This window comes from Phyllostomus hastatus, unplaced genomic scaffold (genome assembly GCF_019186645.2).
Source record: "Phyllostomus hastatus isolate PE091 unplaced genomic scaffold, TTU_PhHast_1.1 phas_scaffold_317, whole genome shotgun sequence".
Taxonomy (NCBI): domain Eukaryota; kingdom Metazoa; phylum Chordata; class Mammalia; order Chiroptera; family Phyllostomidae; genus Phyllostomus; species Phyllostomus hastatus.
In genome coordinates this window covers 26,174,902-26,192,117 of record NW_025334023.1, presented here as the reverse complement: position 1 = coordinate 26,192,117, position 17,216 = coordinate 26,174,902, and the positions used below count along the sequence as shown (strand labels likewise).

At 36.7% G+C, this 17,216-nt stretch overlaps 1 protein-coding gene and 1 pseudogene across 2 annotated transcripts in view; both read right to left on the bottom strand.

Annotated features, from left to right (window-relative positions):
- The window catches only part of MTMR2 (myotubularin related protein 2), a 115,270-nt gene that overhangs the window by 74,365 nt on the left and 23,689 nt on the right, over positions 1-17,216 (bottom strand). The gene's annotated exons all lie outside the window — the stretch shown is intronic.
- LOC123805309 lies at positions 2,615-3,743 on the bottom strand (annotated as a pseudogene).

The following is a 17,216-nucleotide window of genomic DNA, read 5'->3' as shown; positions in this document are numbered from 1 at the left end:
TATTGATGAAATAATCCATCTTGAGGTTATGATAACATTTAAGAACCACATTTTTATTTTCAAATTGGTTCACCATAAACCTGCCTATAACAATGATGGAATTATTTATATAATGTGAAATCATCTCCCCCAAAAGAGGGGATATGATTTTCCCCTCTTGTCACTTTATTTTTGTTATCTTTCATCTCTGACATACAATTAATAAATAAAAATTGTATTTTAAGGTGTATGTTTTGATAAATGTATAAATGAATATTGTGAAATGATTACCACAATCAAGGTAATTAAAGTATCCATCACCTAACAGTCATCTTTTGTGTGTGTGGGGGAGGGGTTAGAATTTGAGACCTACTCTCTTGGCAATATAGTGATGTTAACTATAGTCACCATGCTGTAGGTTAGGTCCCCAGAACTCATTCACTTTATATCTGAAAATTTGTCCCTTTTGATCAATGTCTCCCCTTCTCCCCCTTATCAGATACATGTCACAAACTGAATGATTTACATCATTTTTACATCATTTAAAAATATTCTCTCCCATTCTGTAGGACACCTTTTCATTTTGTTGATTGTTTACTTTGTTGTGGGGAAAATTCTTTAAAAAATTTTTATTGTATTTTTTTTTCCATTCCCATTTAGCCCCTTTATAGCCCCCTTCTCCCCGGAATCACCACACTGTTGTCCACGTCCATGAGTCTTTTCTGTGGAGAAGCTTTTAGTCTGATGTAGTCTCACTAGTTTATTTTGCTTTTGTTGCCAGTGCTGGTGGGGTCAAATCCAAGAAACCATCCTCAAGACCAATGCCAAGAAGGTTTCCCCCATGTTTTCCTCTAGGGGCTTTATAGTTTCAAGTTCCACATTTAAATGTTTAACACATTTTGGCATTTTGTGTTGATTTTTGTGTATGATGTAATATAAGGGTCCACTTTCATTCTTTTGTATGTAGATATACACTTATCTATCAACACCATTTCTTTTATTTTTTTTCCCCCACTGTAGAAAATCCTCAAGGGGATCCCTTATCTCATTCTCCTTCTACTTCATAAGGTAGCATTTCAACCCGTAAAAGTTGTTTCTTCCAGTGTAGCCAATAGCTTGGAACGTCACCCCATCCTAATGCCACTGTGTAAATGGTCCCTGGGCAGTCCGAGGGTCATGGGATCGCCAGGCCTGCATGAGATGGTTCCAGCACCCCACTCGGCAGGCTTCCCTGGGATCCCACACCCTCATTCCTATCAATGATCAGTGAAGAAATAGATTGTATTTCTATTCACTTTTTCAAAGTTCAGACCTATCTTATTTATATATCAAGAAAATTTTCTCGAGTACTAATGTGTTAAAAAAGTATAATAACGTGTTTACCAGTTTCCTATAGTTCAAATGCCTGACATTAATCTTTTCCCTACCTCTAAAATTCCTTTCTTTTTCACCTTAATTTTCTTAATAAATTCTTACTGTAAAAAAAAACAACTAAAAGATGTGTTTGTTATGCATATTAGCAGGTCAATACAGAAAAATGCACAGAGGTTTTATTATAACACTTAAAGTGATAGGTGAGAGTACTGAGTTGGCCCAAAAGTTTGTTTTTTTCTGTACAATGGCTCTAAAATTGCTTAATTGTCTTTAACTTCATTCAAAACAATTTTGTTACATTGTATTGTGATAGCTGTCATATCAGTGTGCATTTTTTAAAAAACCATCAAAATTGGTGAATTTTTGTGCAGCTATGTTAATATTGAAGGTGGAAAAAAACACAACATCTTATGCTTTATTATTTCAAGAAAGGTAAAAATGCAACTAAAATGCAAAAAAAAAAAAAAGATTTGTGCAGTATGGATAAGGTACTGTGACTGATCGAACATGTCAAAAGTGGTTTGCAAACTTTCTTGGTACTATTAACATTTTGGTCAAATAATTCTTTGCTTCCTCTTACACACTGGAAGATGTTTAGCAGCACCCAGGCCTCTACCCAAGGGACGCCAATATTGGGAGATAGCCAACATGTTCAAAATATCCAAATCAATAAAGTTACTGATGAAAATGAAAAATGTATTTTTTATTTTGCAGGAAAAAACTAAACAGACTTTTTGGCCAACTCAACACAAAGTCAAGAAGGAAGAATCTGAACTATTAAGAGCTGTTCTGAAATAAGCCTATGTACAATGATACTACTGTAGCTTCATTAGAATTTTCCTTCACCAACTATTCAAGTGGTGTAAAAAATTTGCAGTTAAAATACATAGCAGTCACTCTATATATACTGCACCCCCAACCCACCCAACTTCTGAATAGGGCTTTTTCAAATTTTATGCCCTTTTAGTTTAAATTTAATGGAAAAAGCTGTTTTAGCAATGTATCCCCATAGAACATTTCAAATTACCAAGATTTTAATGTGCCTGGAGAGAAATCTTACTGAAAGAATAGCAATAACTATTTCCCAGTAAATATTGAGTGGAAACCAATTTTAACCCCCATCTGAGGTTATACACTTGCTATTTTGGAGAACACTAGTGCTAGAAATGTCTCATTTATAAATGAGACGATTGTACCAACCATCCAAGACAATAAAAGAACACCTATAATGACAAGTCTGCCATATCATGGTGAGTGTTTATCAAAGTTTATCATGATTTTTTGTGAGATCTTCCCCAAAATTGGTATTCTGGCACCAACTATATTCCAGTTTTCCAGTATCTACTTAGTTAGCTTTTTATCCCTGGTTTTGTCTGACTTGTACTCCAGGTGCCTGGCCTCAGCCTGTGACTGGGCATAGTATTGAGGGAGGATCAGTGACAAATCTCATCTCTGTCCAATGTCCCATCCTTGTTCAGATCCATGAATTCATTAAACTGCTCCTGTTCTGACAAAACCCAGTGTGGCTTAGGGGCATTCTCCTCACGGGAAAACATACCGGCAACATACTCATCTTGATCCACAAACCTATTCCCATTCTTGTCATTGACCTCTAGAGTTCCCCAAACCATAATTTCCCTCATATGCTCAAACTCCTCAAGGTGCAGAAAGGCAGTGAACTCCTACCCAGGGGCTGTCTGGTCACCATGGAGGTCTATAGCTTTGAACCTTCTCTCATCATGTGGCAGCGTCCTTTTGAAGGTGTGGCGATCTGAAGAATCATTCAACTCTGCAGGATTACTAGGTAGTAAGCATAGGTGGCTTGTTTGTATTCTTCCCAGGAAATGTTAGTCTTTTTCCCATCATAATCCTTCCAGGCTTTAGCAACATTATCACAAGTGTATCTTTTCTGCATCCATTTGATTCAGGTTTTCAGCTCCACACTGGGGACAAAGCCATCCCCATCGCTGTCAATTTGATTAACAATCTCCCTCAGCCTGTCCTTACTCTCCTCTAAAACGAGCAGATCAAAGGTTTTGGATTCCTCCTTGCCCAGCAAGGCCTCCTGGTTGTACTAAAGCTCTGGTTGTCCTTGGGCTCCTGGCAGACCACACCACAAGCTTATTGTGCATCGTGGTCTTGGCCCACAGTATCTGGGAAGTCAGCACCAGCGCCAGCAGCAGCCCCAGGCAGCAGGCAAGGCTACCACACCATGGTAGTCAGGAGGAAAGAGTAAGGGACAGTGTGGTGATTCAGGAATGGGGGCTAGGGCCTGTGAGGAGGGGATGAGCCACTCCCTCAGCCAGCACCCACCCAGTGCCAAAGTAGAAAGACACCGGTGAATGGATAGGGCAGCTGCCAGCTGCTGTATTCACTTGCACATTGGCCATGGGCTGCAGGGAGAGACAGGGCACCAACACCACTTCTTGAAGAGTCTATCATATTCCTATTCATGGCACCATTTTCAAAGACAAATTGACTGTATATGTATGGTTTTATTTCTGGGCTCTCTGTTCTGTTCCATTGGTCTATGTGTCTGTTTTTGTGTTGTACCATACTATTTTGATAACTACAGCTTTGTAATACAGTTTAAAGTTAAGTATAAGGCTTCCAGCTTTGTTCTTTGTGCTCAAGATTGCTTTAGCTATTTGAAGTCCTTTGTGGTTCTGTACTGATTTCAGAATTGTTTTTTCTATCTGTAAAAAAGGCCATTGTAAGTTTTACAGATAATACATTGACTCTGTAATAACTTTGAGTGGCATGGCCATTTTAACAATATTAATTCTTCCAATTCATTAATATGGGATAACTTTCTATTAATCTGCATCTTTCTTCAATTTCTTCCACCACTATTTTACGGTTTTCTTTGTACAGGTCTTTAACCTCCTTTGTTAAATCTACTTTGAAGTATTTCACTCTTTTTGATGAAATTACAATGGGATCATTCTCTTAATATCTTCATCAAAGAGTCTGTTGTTACATATGAAAATGCATTTTCTTCAATGTGAAGTATTCATGTTGACTTTATACCCTTCAACTTTCGTACATTTGTTTATTAGTTTTAACAAGTTTTTAGTCTTCATAGTTTTCTATGACATATAAGATCATGCCATCTGCAAAATGTTTTTATGTATTTATATAATATGAAAATCATCTCCCCTAAAAGAATTCACTTAAATGGAGGAAAATGGTATTCCAGTGGGAACACTTAATACATTTTTCAAATGCAAACATCTCTTTATTTTATTAACTATTTCAAATTATGATTATGGTTGCTATTTGTTTATGTCCAATAATATTTATAATATTATATAATATTTATAATATTATAAAAAGGAGCAGGCATAAGAAATTCTATTATCTAGCCTTATAATATAACAAAGAAAAGCTGATAGGGTGGAAATGTTTTCTTTTTTTCTTTTTGTTGTTGTTATAGTCAACTTCTGACTAACTGAATGCCACCTGCATTAAAATAACAGGTAAAATAAGCAAACTTTAGGCACAATACTTTAAGACAGATGTTTGTTTGCTGCCTACTCCATATCTGTGTCTATCTCTACACCTATATATACACACACACCTTTTTTTCCTAACTTTAACCCAGATAGTTTGTGCCCAGCCCAAGATGAAGATGACATGCTTGCTTTTGGCTTTTGTAAGGCCAGGAAAACCATGTGACATAAATTTGATCAATGAGATGTAAGGGAAAGTCTTTATAGTTACAGAAATCTTTTATTTTCTTAATAAAGGACAGCAGTAGTAGTAGAGTAGCCCTTAACCTTTCCCTTTCTTTTTTGGCCTGGAACAAGAACATAGAAATTGAAAATATTGTAGTCATCTTATCAGCATGCTGGTGTGCTAAGAACAGGGAAACAAACAACAGTCAATACATAAAGGCCTCACATTTTAGCAGCCAAATCTACACCAACAAATCCCTACTTGTGAAACTTCTGTTGTGTAAAATAAACGGAGTTCAATTTTTAAAATCACTGTAATGGAGTTTTATATTCTGTATAGCCAAAAATAATCCTAAGTGATATAGCAATCAATACCTTATAAAGTACATTTTGGACAAGCTCACATGTGTAATACTACTCTTTATACATGTGACCTTCTGGGAGAGCAGATTAAATTCTTAAAGGCAATAAAACACAATTGGGAATTATGGTTAGTACATTACTTGGAAAAAATATTGACAGAGTATAACAGCATGTACCACTAAGAAACCAAATGGTTCTTTAGAGCCAAAGTATGAGTAAATAAATCTAAGAGAAATAAAATAACAAAACCAGGTTATGCGCATAATACTTCCCAGACTCAGATTCAAAGAATCAGTCTTTCAAGTGTAAGTGTGGCAAATATTCTTTAATTAATAACTTCTCTTTTTACTCATGCATAAACATGGATAAATACTACAATCCACAATGTTTTATTTCAATAAGTAATAATGTGTATATCAAAATAACCAATCTACAAAAGGTTTTAAACTTCAGGCAATAAATGAAAGGCTGGAGGTGACAGGGGTGGGAATATATCATAGTACGTTTTTTGTGATCACAGCGGACACTCACGCAGATACACACACACACCAGTAGAATTGATTTTTTTTCTTTACTACAGATCATTTCTCCACCTTGTTCCTGATAAAAAAATGTAAAGTGTCTAAAAGATAATATCAGGTACATTAAGTGTTAGCTATTTTATTTATAACAACTGAGTGGTTACTGCACACATATTATTCAAGTACAATCAGATACATAAATAAAATTATAATGGCAAAGCTGCTGTTTCATTTCTCATTAATACTGCTTTCAGCTGTGACATATTACAAGTGAGAATACAAATGTCCCCCAGTAACTGTAACCAACAATTTACTGTAAGGAATAAAGCAACAAGAACTACAATTAAAACCTGGTATTTACAAAACAAGAAATTTTGTGTCTTGTACAGTATTATGTTAGAACTATTTAAAACATATATATTATTTCTATTGTAAAAGCATTTGTGTTGGCACTGTAAATGTCATTTAAAAATTACATCTGTCATTACCGGGGACTAAATTTAAATTGTATTCCCCCCAGCCCCCTTTCCCCTAAAATTTATGTTGAAGCTCCAACCCCTAAAGTGACTGTAATCAGAAATCAGGGTTTTTAGGAGGTAACTAAGGTTAAATAAAGCCTAAGGGTGGGGGCCTAATCTGGTAAGATTGGTGGCTTTATAAGAAGAGAAAGAGACCCACTGGTGTTTGTTCCTTCCTTTAGCCCTGGCCCCATAGCTATCTCTCTCTCTCTCTCTCTCTCTCCCTCTCTCTCTCTCTCTCTCTCTCTTTCTCCCTCCCTCTCTCCCTCTCCCCCTCATCCATTCACTGAGGAAACACCATGAGAGGAATAATGAAAAGACAGCCATCTGCAAACCAGTCAAAGACAGCCCTCACCAGGAACCAAATCAGCCAACACCTTGACATTGGACTTCCCAGCCTCCAAGTACTGTGAGAAATAAACTTGTATTATTTAAGCCACTCAGTCCATAAAATTTTGGAAGCAAGCCCTAGCCCCAAAATAGTCAAAGAAGATGTATGTCATCAAAGGAATTTCTCTTGATATTTGAAGTGAAAGATTTTCAAATTTGAAATTGTAATTTAAAATTATTTCCTTTCTACATAAAAAAGGCTTGAAAGTTCTAAAAAGTATTTAAAAAAACAGGACAGTCCACTGGAAGAGGAAAACTAATTATGTCATCAATAATAACATTCCTCTAGCCTTTTAACATGTATTCAACATAAAAAGTTATTAATTAGATATTTTCTGTTCTTTACTTAATACTATCTGGTATGGATTTTACACTTACAGCACATCTCAATTTAGACTAGCCATATTTCAACTGCTCAACAGCCACATGCATATAGCGAATGTACTGAATAGCACAAGTATAGAAGAACAAATAAAAGAAACCACAAAGACTCAATCCAGAATGCTGGCTGTTCCAAAGGAAAAGTCTGAAGATACGCAATGAAGTGAAAAGTAAAAGTAGGGGAAACTGCTGTAAATTAAGAGGTTAACTATAAGTAATACTCATATATGACTCTGAATCCTAATTTTTTAAAAATAAATCAACTATAAAGATATGGTTTTTTTAGGAAAGTTGTAAGGAAAGTTGGTATGAATGAGCATTAGATAATAAAAGAAGTGCACTTAATTTTAACCAAGTGTGATTGTGAGATTATAGGAGAAAATAGCCACATTTTTTAGAAATGTGCAATGCAGATTATAGGAATGAAAGGACATGATTTGCTTCAGAAATAGTGCAGCAAAAAAAGAAAAAGATAAATTAACGTAGTCTTGGTAACTGTTCTGTCTGGATGACAGGTAATCAGGGGTTTATTTTCCACTTCTCTCTTTTGTGTACACTTGAAAATTTGTTTAAAATTTTTAAAAATATAGCCCTGGACATATTTATATTTATAAATATAAATATTTATAGCCCAGTGTGGCCCCGTTGGTTGGAGCATGGTCCTGCACACCAAAAGGGCTCGGGTTGTACTCCCGGTCAGGGCACATGCCTAGGTTGCAGGTTTGGTCCCTGGTTGGTGCCTATGAGAGGCAAACCATCAATGTTTCTCTCTTACATTGATTGATGTTTCTCTCCCTCTCAATCTCTCCCTCCCTTCTCTCTGAAATCAATGAGCATGTTCTTCGGTAAGTATAAAAAATAATTTAATATAATAATAATTATAGAATCTAAAAAAGGAAATAAATGTTAGTATTCTAAGAACCTTAGCATTCATCAGAACATAGCTGCCAAGGTGTTGACAAGTAGCAGTCTTAAAAGCACTGATGTAGCATAGAAATATTACTGGACTATAATACAACTGGCTAGAGTTATGGTCTGACACCGTCAAATGGTAAATGTATGACACCCTGGGCTTTCCTATCAATTTCTTGAAAATAGCTTTAAGTGATCTAGAAAGATGTTGAGTAACTTGCCCAAGGTCACACAGCCAGTATGTAAGAGCCAGCATTGTCTAGATCCAGTTTGTAAAAAAAATATAAAAAAATATATACATCTATGTATAATAACCTTTATCTGAGACAACAGTTGAGTAGAAATTGAATGCTATTTTGCCTATTTTTGTTTTCCACATTACTACATTTCCCAAAATCACTTATACCAACTTCATAGACACTCCAAATGAACAAAGTAATTTTCATGAAGGAAGTTTGTATTTCTTGTTTCTTCTCTTCATTTCTTTCACATTAAATATATAATTTTTATTTCCCATTTTCATGTCTCATTCTGGCTCAGTAAACTTTGGCCAAAAAAAAGCCAGAATCAGTTCTCATCCAGATTCACTCAGGGACATTGGTCTCATCTAAAGTACTGTATTCAAATCTACAAGAATGATTTTCTTCAAGCAGCAGTCCAACAATTACTTAGCACTTGTAGTCATTATGGAAGATGTTTAAACTGGCACTGGCACCCAGCTGCCACCAAATCACATTAAATCTCATAATCATTGCTTTCAGAGTGCCGCCACTCTCTACCATGCCTAATTCTAGCTCAGAGTTGTATTTCACTCCAGCTAGACAAAACTGTTCCTCGCCACTGACCATGAGAATCAGGCTCTCCTCACTTTCTATTTGGACTATCTTTTAATTTACTCTCAAAACTCTTCTCTTCTGACCAGTAAGTTTAGTCTTCCCAACATGTCTGCATTTGTATTCAGTTATAGTTAGGTTCATATTTGCATCCTCTGTTTATATTGATTCATTTTTATTTATATCAATTCATTATATGGTATATATATTCCTTCAAAAGAAATTTAACAATTGCCAAACCCTAAGTATGTACAAAACACTGCATCATAAAACAGCCTCTGCCCTTGAGATTTCAGCCCTGTGAGAGACATCATACCACAGAAGTACATCAGTAACACCATGAGAGATACATACAAGGGCTAGGAGGAAAAAACTCAAAGGAAATGGTAGTAACTTGAAGATTAGAGGAAAGCAAGAAATACATTAAGTCAAACCATTTGAAATTGCTGTTTTTATAAATTAAAATGGTCAAGTATCAAGTATTTCATATGGCTCGATGTAATAAAATGGAGACAAGAAATTTAGATGGGCCTTTAAGGATGGCAAGGCACAGACCAATGCTTTCCAAATCACAAGCACATACTCAAAAAGAAATATTTTAAAAAACTTAGGAAAGTATAGGGCATATTTTGTGACTAACAAGTGGTTTACTGAAACTAAATAAATAAAAGTCTAAAAAGGTAATCTGGTGCCAAATTACTGAAAATCTCAAATGCCAGGCTTAAGAGCACTGTTAAGAAAAAGGCAAGGGGCTTGCAATGTACCATTCTACACCCTGTAGGGTGACTATAATCTAAAAGACAGAAAATAACAAGTGTTATTAAAGATGTGGAGAAATCCAAATTCTCACACACTGCTGGTGGGAATGTAAAAATGGTACAGGCACTCTGGAAACAGTCTGACAGTTCTTTAAAAAGTTAAACAGTTACCAAATAACCCAGCAATTCCAATCATAAACATATAGCCAAGAGAAATGAAAACCTATGTCCACATACAAAAAAAAACCCACATAAATATACATGAATGTTCACAGCAGCACTATTCATCATAGCCATAAAGTCTAGAAGCCACATCTCTAACTTGCTCTCCTCAGCCCAACTACGCTAGCCCTCTCTGAGATCCTTAAACCAGCTGGGCTCCTCTGCAAGGGAGCATGGTTCTACCAAACTCCCTCCTGACTTAAGTTTTTAACTGAAACATCACCTCCTCAGTGAAGCTGGCTGCATGCCCCAGACCAGTACTCCTAGTGGTCATCCTCAGATCATTTTGTGTTCATTCTTTGTACTTGGCCAAAATCTGTTCTTAATTTCTTTTCAAATGTTTGATTTATACCTTAAGACTACAAACTTTACAAAGAAACCATGTCGGTCATGCTCACCATTCTATTCCTAGGACCTAGCATGGTGACTGGCATATAGCAGGCACTGAGGAAATATTTGCTGAATTAATTAATAAGTGAAAGGATGAATGAAAAGATTGGATTATTCTAATCCAATTCATCAGAGGCCATGAAGAGAACATCTAAGACAAAATGAAAAAGAAACATGGTAGAAGGGGAGGTGTAAAACAAGTGTAAGAGAAAATAAGCAGAAAGTCTCACTTTCTTTCTTGAGTTACTGTGTATATATTATTTTTTATATCATATGTAGTGTCCCACTTCCATTATAAAACTTTAAATCACAATTGGGAAAATATTTCTTTTAAAGAGACTGTCTTGAGTGAAGGACAAATAATCCTTACCCAACTGGTGGGAGTCTGTGTATTTCCACTGGGATGGTTAAAGTGGAGCTTGGGCACTGAAAACACCAGGTCTTTCATCCTATCTAGCTAACAGCACTATCCTTGGCCAAGAGGTTTAATCCCCACTCCCCATTACAGTGACAGTATCTGTGAAAAGTAATGATTAGACTATTTGAGTGATTAGCTTTTTGGTGATCATATACCTACTTAAGAATCTCATGAAACAGTGGAGTAGTTCAGTGGATTGAGCATGGGCCTGCGAACCAAAGAATTTCATGAAACCTAGTCCCTGAACTGCTTACAATGTCAGGGACTTTCAGGTTAAAAACACTGGCCTAGGTGATCCCTTTTAGTTCTAATGCAGTCCAGGGCTTCTGCAATGAGTATTCTACCTTTTGAATAATTAAATTAACTGTCAAAAAAAAGCATATGTGTATGAAAGTGTCTGTGTCTATATACACAGGGTGGAGCAAAAGTAGGTTTACAGTTGTTCATATGGAAAATAATACAATAATTAATATATAATAAGAATAAACTGTTTTGCGTACTCACAACTGTAAACCTACTTTTGCCCCATACCGTATTTTCTGATTATGTAACCACAGCCTTATTCTTGAATATGACGTTAAGATTCATAGACTAAATAAAAATATTCCAATATCATATTTCTTATAATAAAGTCTTTAGGGAAGATTTATGTGCAATAGAGTCTAGAGGAAACTAAATCCAGTAGCTACACTTATTTCAGAAACTCTGGGCTATCACACTGTGTAAATTCAACACCCCTGCTTACATGTAAATATAAATGACATCCTATCAAAAAAAATAAGGCATAATTTCTTTAAATATTTTCACTGTTCTCACATTAAATGAAATTACCACAAATTGTATCTTTTAAGATACATTTGAAAAATATTCTAATTTAGCTAAGTAATGATTTATTTTAAATGTCTTACACTTTAAAATATATCTGTAATAATTAAAGGGATAGACCTCCCTAAAATATATAAATATATATGGTTGGCTCAATAACTTTTCTCTTTTAAATAGTTTCATCAGATTGAACTGGGACAGAGGAGTATAAACTCAATTGTCTCAGAAAATCACCCTTGCCAGTGCCCAGCAGGGTTATGTTTACAAGGCTTCTTATTTCTGTGATTTGCACACTTACTCTCACCTTGTGACCTCAGTACACTGGAATTCATTATTAGCTTCAGTGGCCTGATTCATTTGGAGTACTTCTACTCTGCCAACGTGAAAAATGAAAACACATGACTTGGAGTAAACTTGGCACTTGCATTTCCGACAGCACACTCATTTTTCTTTCAAACACTTCATGTGGTTTTCCTTCAGAAGTCTCTTTCCAAATCTGCTGACCATATTCCATTTCTTAAGAGTCTGGCCACCTTCCACATCACCACAAATTGCCTATCCTCACTGGCTCCATTTTCTCAGTTCCCACCTGACTTCTGCCTCTATCGATCCTCTAAATAAAGGTGTTTTCTCAGTTCTAATATAAATTCCCATCTCCCTTCACTAGCATATATGTTGGTTATCCCAATCTCAGCTTAATTTAATCAATCCCCTTGAGCACTTATTATGTACAACATACTCCATTTCTAGGAACTTCTATAGAAAGAGATAAATACTTAACACGGGGTAGCTGTCTCCAGTAAGTTTTCATTCGAATGAGCTTAATTCCAGTTCACAAAAAAACACAACACAGTGTAGGATATGAAAAATGAATGAGAGAGAAATAAAGCACATGGAGGTTTGGAAACTGAAAAGCTCATATACAGCTTTTAATTTAGAGGCTTAAGAAATGTTTTAAGAAAAAGATGCCTATTGAGATTGGCCAGAATAAGCAGTTTCAACACCTTCTCAACAATTTTGCTAAGCAAATGAGCAGCATGAGGGAGTGAGTGGAAAATTCAGGGCATATTAAAACTATTGTAAGAGGCAGACCACTTTGGTTGAAGTACAGAGTACTTAAAACACACAAATCAGAGATAAGCTTGAAAAGGTAGATTTTGATCAGACTGAGGCAGGTCTTGGAAAATAAGTCTATAGTTCTGAAAGCAATGAGGAACACCTGAAAGTTTCGGTGCTTTAGGAATATTACTTTAACAATAGGTCAAAGAATGAATGATAAGAGGAGGAAATGTTAGGAGACCTCAAGTCAGATGTACTAAGGACCCAAACTAGCAGTAAAAATGAAATAGGAGTGGATACAAGAGAGACTGTGGAGACAGAATCAACAGAACTTGGCAACTGGCTTGACATGATGAGAAAGGGACAGAAGGGGACAAACTACTACCCCAAGCCTTGTTGACAGTGTGCCAAATTAGGGACCAAAAAAGAAAAGCACATAGTCTGAAGAAGTGATGAGTTCCATCTTGAAATTCTTAAGCTTCAGGTGGCATCAAGGCATCCACAGGAAAAAGTGCAGCACCCCATGCAATAATAGGCAAAAGAATTTTATATTTCACCTGATCATGCATCTGTTCATTCATTCATTCATTCATTTGTTCATGCAGTGTTGATTTACTCTATGTTGGATGAGTAGAATTGTAAAGATACATGTGATACAGCATTAGATGTGTTCCCAAATAACAGCCTCTTGGGAGAGGTGGACTCCTATTTAACTATCTACAAATCTGATTGTGATGAATGCTATAGAAGTGATTTAAAAAATACTGTGGGAGGAGAGAGGAGGAAGGTTGGGGCACTGATGTAATTTTTGATGGACAACAACCTGTTAGTAGGACTTGGTGGTAAGGTGGAAGAATAAAAACATTCCAGACAGAGGACATAAAGTAAATAGATTACTTGGGGAAACCAATGTAACTGGCCTTTATGGATCGTGGCAGGGTGGAGGCAAGAAACGTTGAGCGGTGTTCCATAAAGAAACCTGATACCATGATAAGAGTTCCAATTGTATTCTGAACTCTTGTAGGCAATGGGAAGCCATCAAACATTTCTGAGCAGAAGTGTCATATATTCTGCTGGAGTTATGGAATATCAATTGTGGGGGGGATTCTAGAGGAAGACAGATTAATTAATAAGCTATTAAATCCTATCATGTAATAGATACTGCAATAGGCCATATAATGACAAAGATAGAAAATACAGAAGAAAGAAAAAGTTTGAATGGTTATGTGGAAATTAGCAATAAGTTTTAATGTTGAATTTGAGACTCCTGCAGAATATCCAAGTGGATGTGTTCATCGAGTAAGTGGAAATACAAAATTTTTCCAGTTTTGCCATTCCTTGGAGAGGTTACAGCTAAGTGATAGCTAAATCCCTGATAGTGAATTATGTAGCCCAGGAAGGGAATGTAAAGCAGGAAGAGATACAAGATTTAGTGAAAGGAACTACATTCATCTTTACAAAATAGAGACTGGAGGTAGGTGTGTAGAAAAAATAGACAGATGGAAGAATCAAGAAACACATTTAGTGATAACCAAGAAGAGTGTTTCAAAATAGGTAGCCAACAGTATGTAATGCTACAGAGCAAAGAAAATAAGAGAAAAATCCAATGGATGTATTAAATAGATATGTTAAACCAATTATTAGGTCAGCATAGTCTATACAATGTTTTAGAAACAATAATCTAATATGAATTTTAAAAACTGAGGTAATGAGACATGGACTTCCTCAACCCTTGTTTTTCCCTCAGTAAATTTATCTATATCCAAACCCACTCTTTCTTCCTATCTTAGATGATGGCATGTCCCTTCTCAGGTTCAAGGACAGTCCTTCCTCCTATGCTATTCATCCTGTCCCAACCAGTCTCCTTTGGGAGGTATGGGTGTGTGTGCATATCCATGAGTACAAACATTTTACACAACACTGGGCATTTAAGAGGAACTCAATAATACGTTGCTGAGTCTATGCCAGAATCATTAATAACCCATGGAATTCAACCTTCCAATACTTTTATGGATACTGCTTTCTGGATGTCATTAATGACCTCAGGAACAAACCCAAATGCTTGTTTCTCTCAGTGCCTGTCCTCCTTAACTTCTCTGCAACATGGGATACTATTGTCACTGCCTCCCTTTGGGATTCTTTTCTCTCAATGCTTCCATTGTCATTAAAATGTACTAGCTTTCTTTATACTCTCTCCTCCTCTAGATTCATTTCTCCCAGTTGCCCTTAAATATAGATTCTCTTAAAAGTTATGACCTTGGCTTTGTTCTTTGGGCTCCATCTCTCTCTTTGAAATACCATGGATTCCTGCAGCTTATCACCTTTGTGCAGATGAGTTTCAAACATATCTTTTGTTTTCTTGGTCCCACATTCACATATTCTTGCTACTAGTACCATCTGATCCACCTTCTCTCTCCCATGCTATTTCTCTCTGAATCTGCTAGGCTACGGCCCACGCATTACAGTGTCATTAAGCTGTATGCAAAATAACTAAAAATATTATACCAAATAATATTTTTAAATTGTTCCTTTCAAATGCATGTATAGGCATTAGTTAACCAACTATTTTGATAGCCAGCCAGTAAATTACAGATTATGACTTTCAAGGACCTCTCAGATCATTCTAATGAAACTCTCCTCATTTACAAATAAAGTATAGCCCAGAGAAGTGAAGTGAATGGCTTGAAATATAATATCAAATTAGTGGCAGGACCAGCAATAGAAGCGGATCCCCTTTTGACTAAATTACATTGCCTCTTCGAGGGAGGTACAGAGCCAAAAGGAGAAATACCCTTGGGGTGCTTGTTATCTAAGTGGGGAGATAAAATGCAAGCATGTGTAGCACACATACACACTCCCCTCATATGATCACTATTTCTACCACATATGATCACTCTATGAAGACAAAGTTAAGAACAATCAGGAATGTTCCCTGGACAAGATGAAGCTAAAATGGATTTAGAAGTGGGCAAAGAACAGGCCTACCAGAAAGCAGTACACTTAGGACTGTTTCCCTTAATTTCTTCAAGTTTCAGATAACAAACACAAGGAACACATTCTATATAAGACTGAACTGTTAATTAAATCCCACATTATTATGAATTCAAACAATACCACAGGATCTCAAAGTCAATGAAGAGAAGGCTCCAATGACAATCTGGTATCTCAGAACGTTACTGTTCCTTGACTCCTCATCTATTTTACTGTTTAAGACTACTTCATTTCCTTACTCCACTACTCAACAGCCATGAGACCTTGTCTCTATCTACCTCATATAATTGGTCATTTATTCAGTGCCCTGCATTTCAGATAAGGCCACTCATTTCACCCAGTGCCCAGCATGCGTCAGTAGGAGTTAAGAAAGAGCATCAGAAATCCAAATGCTCTGGAGGAGCAAGGCTGTCCCTCCATCTTTCCCCTGGCCTCCCCAACACTATTCACAAAGTGAAAAGGAGACTCCACAACTGTTATCTAAGTTCCTTAGATAACAGGAACTAGGGGAGGAACTGTGTTGAGGGGGAGGCCTGTGATCCTTACCCGGCCTCACAGGCCTCCCCCTCAACACACAGTCTCACCACATGGCATCCTAAAAACTACAAGGACTAACTTCACCCTACCCTTTATCTTTGTTTTCAACAGTGCCTGCGAGAGAGTCAGAACTACCAGACTCTAATCCCCTCTTCTGATCCCATCTTCCCTCCAGCTCCTGTGCTTCTGGATTTCAAGGTCAAGCATCAGCAAAATTTCCTCTACTTTCTATCTCTGTTAAATGATCTTTTAACCTTTTACTCTAACTAAAGCTCAGTTTCCCCCTGAGGACACTGCTCTCTCCATAGTTCTTTTATATGGAAAAATAGTCCTCATCTCTCATATTACCATCTCCCACTACTGGATCTGGAAACTGGGTCTTGTTCCTTATTACCACTTTTCAGACTATTCTTCCTTTTCATGTCTAAAAGCCCCAAACATTCAATTGCAGGCCATTTGATTATACCACCCACTACCTCTCCTTGTTAAGGCCATCTACCAATCCAAGTCACTCCCCCTCATTCTGTGAAGAATTAACTTCAGACTCATCATCTTTCTAAAGTGAATACACCTGCCACCATTCTTAATGATTTCACTATCCCTATAAATGAGCACCTAACACTCTTCCTCTCAGCTCCTTGACCTCCTCTGCTCCAATGATCATGCCCTCTCCTCTACCTCAGATCATGATCATCCCCTTAACAATGACATTACCAACTGTAAGCCCTCCTTAATTTCAATTTCAAACATTCTACTGGCTGACCACCAGCTCATTCTCTCTAGTATATCAGCCAACATCTTTAATAGTCCCATGAAAACCTCCATTGTTCCTACTACCTTTCATTGACTCTCACTATTTCATGTCCTCACTTCTCTTCCATAACTTGTTAAATTCCATGGCCTGTTATTACAATAACTCCCTTGCTTGCTTCATGGCACTTACCTGGCAACACCCAAATGCTAGTTGAAGCCAATTCTCTGCCTACTCCAGGCCTGCACCCACACAGTTGAATAGTCTTGAGAAAAATAATACAGCCATTTGGCCTGGACTTACTTTTAATTTATTAC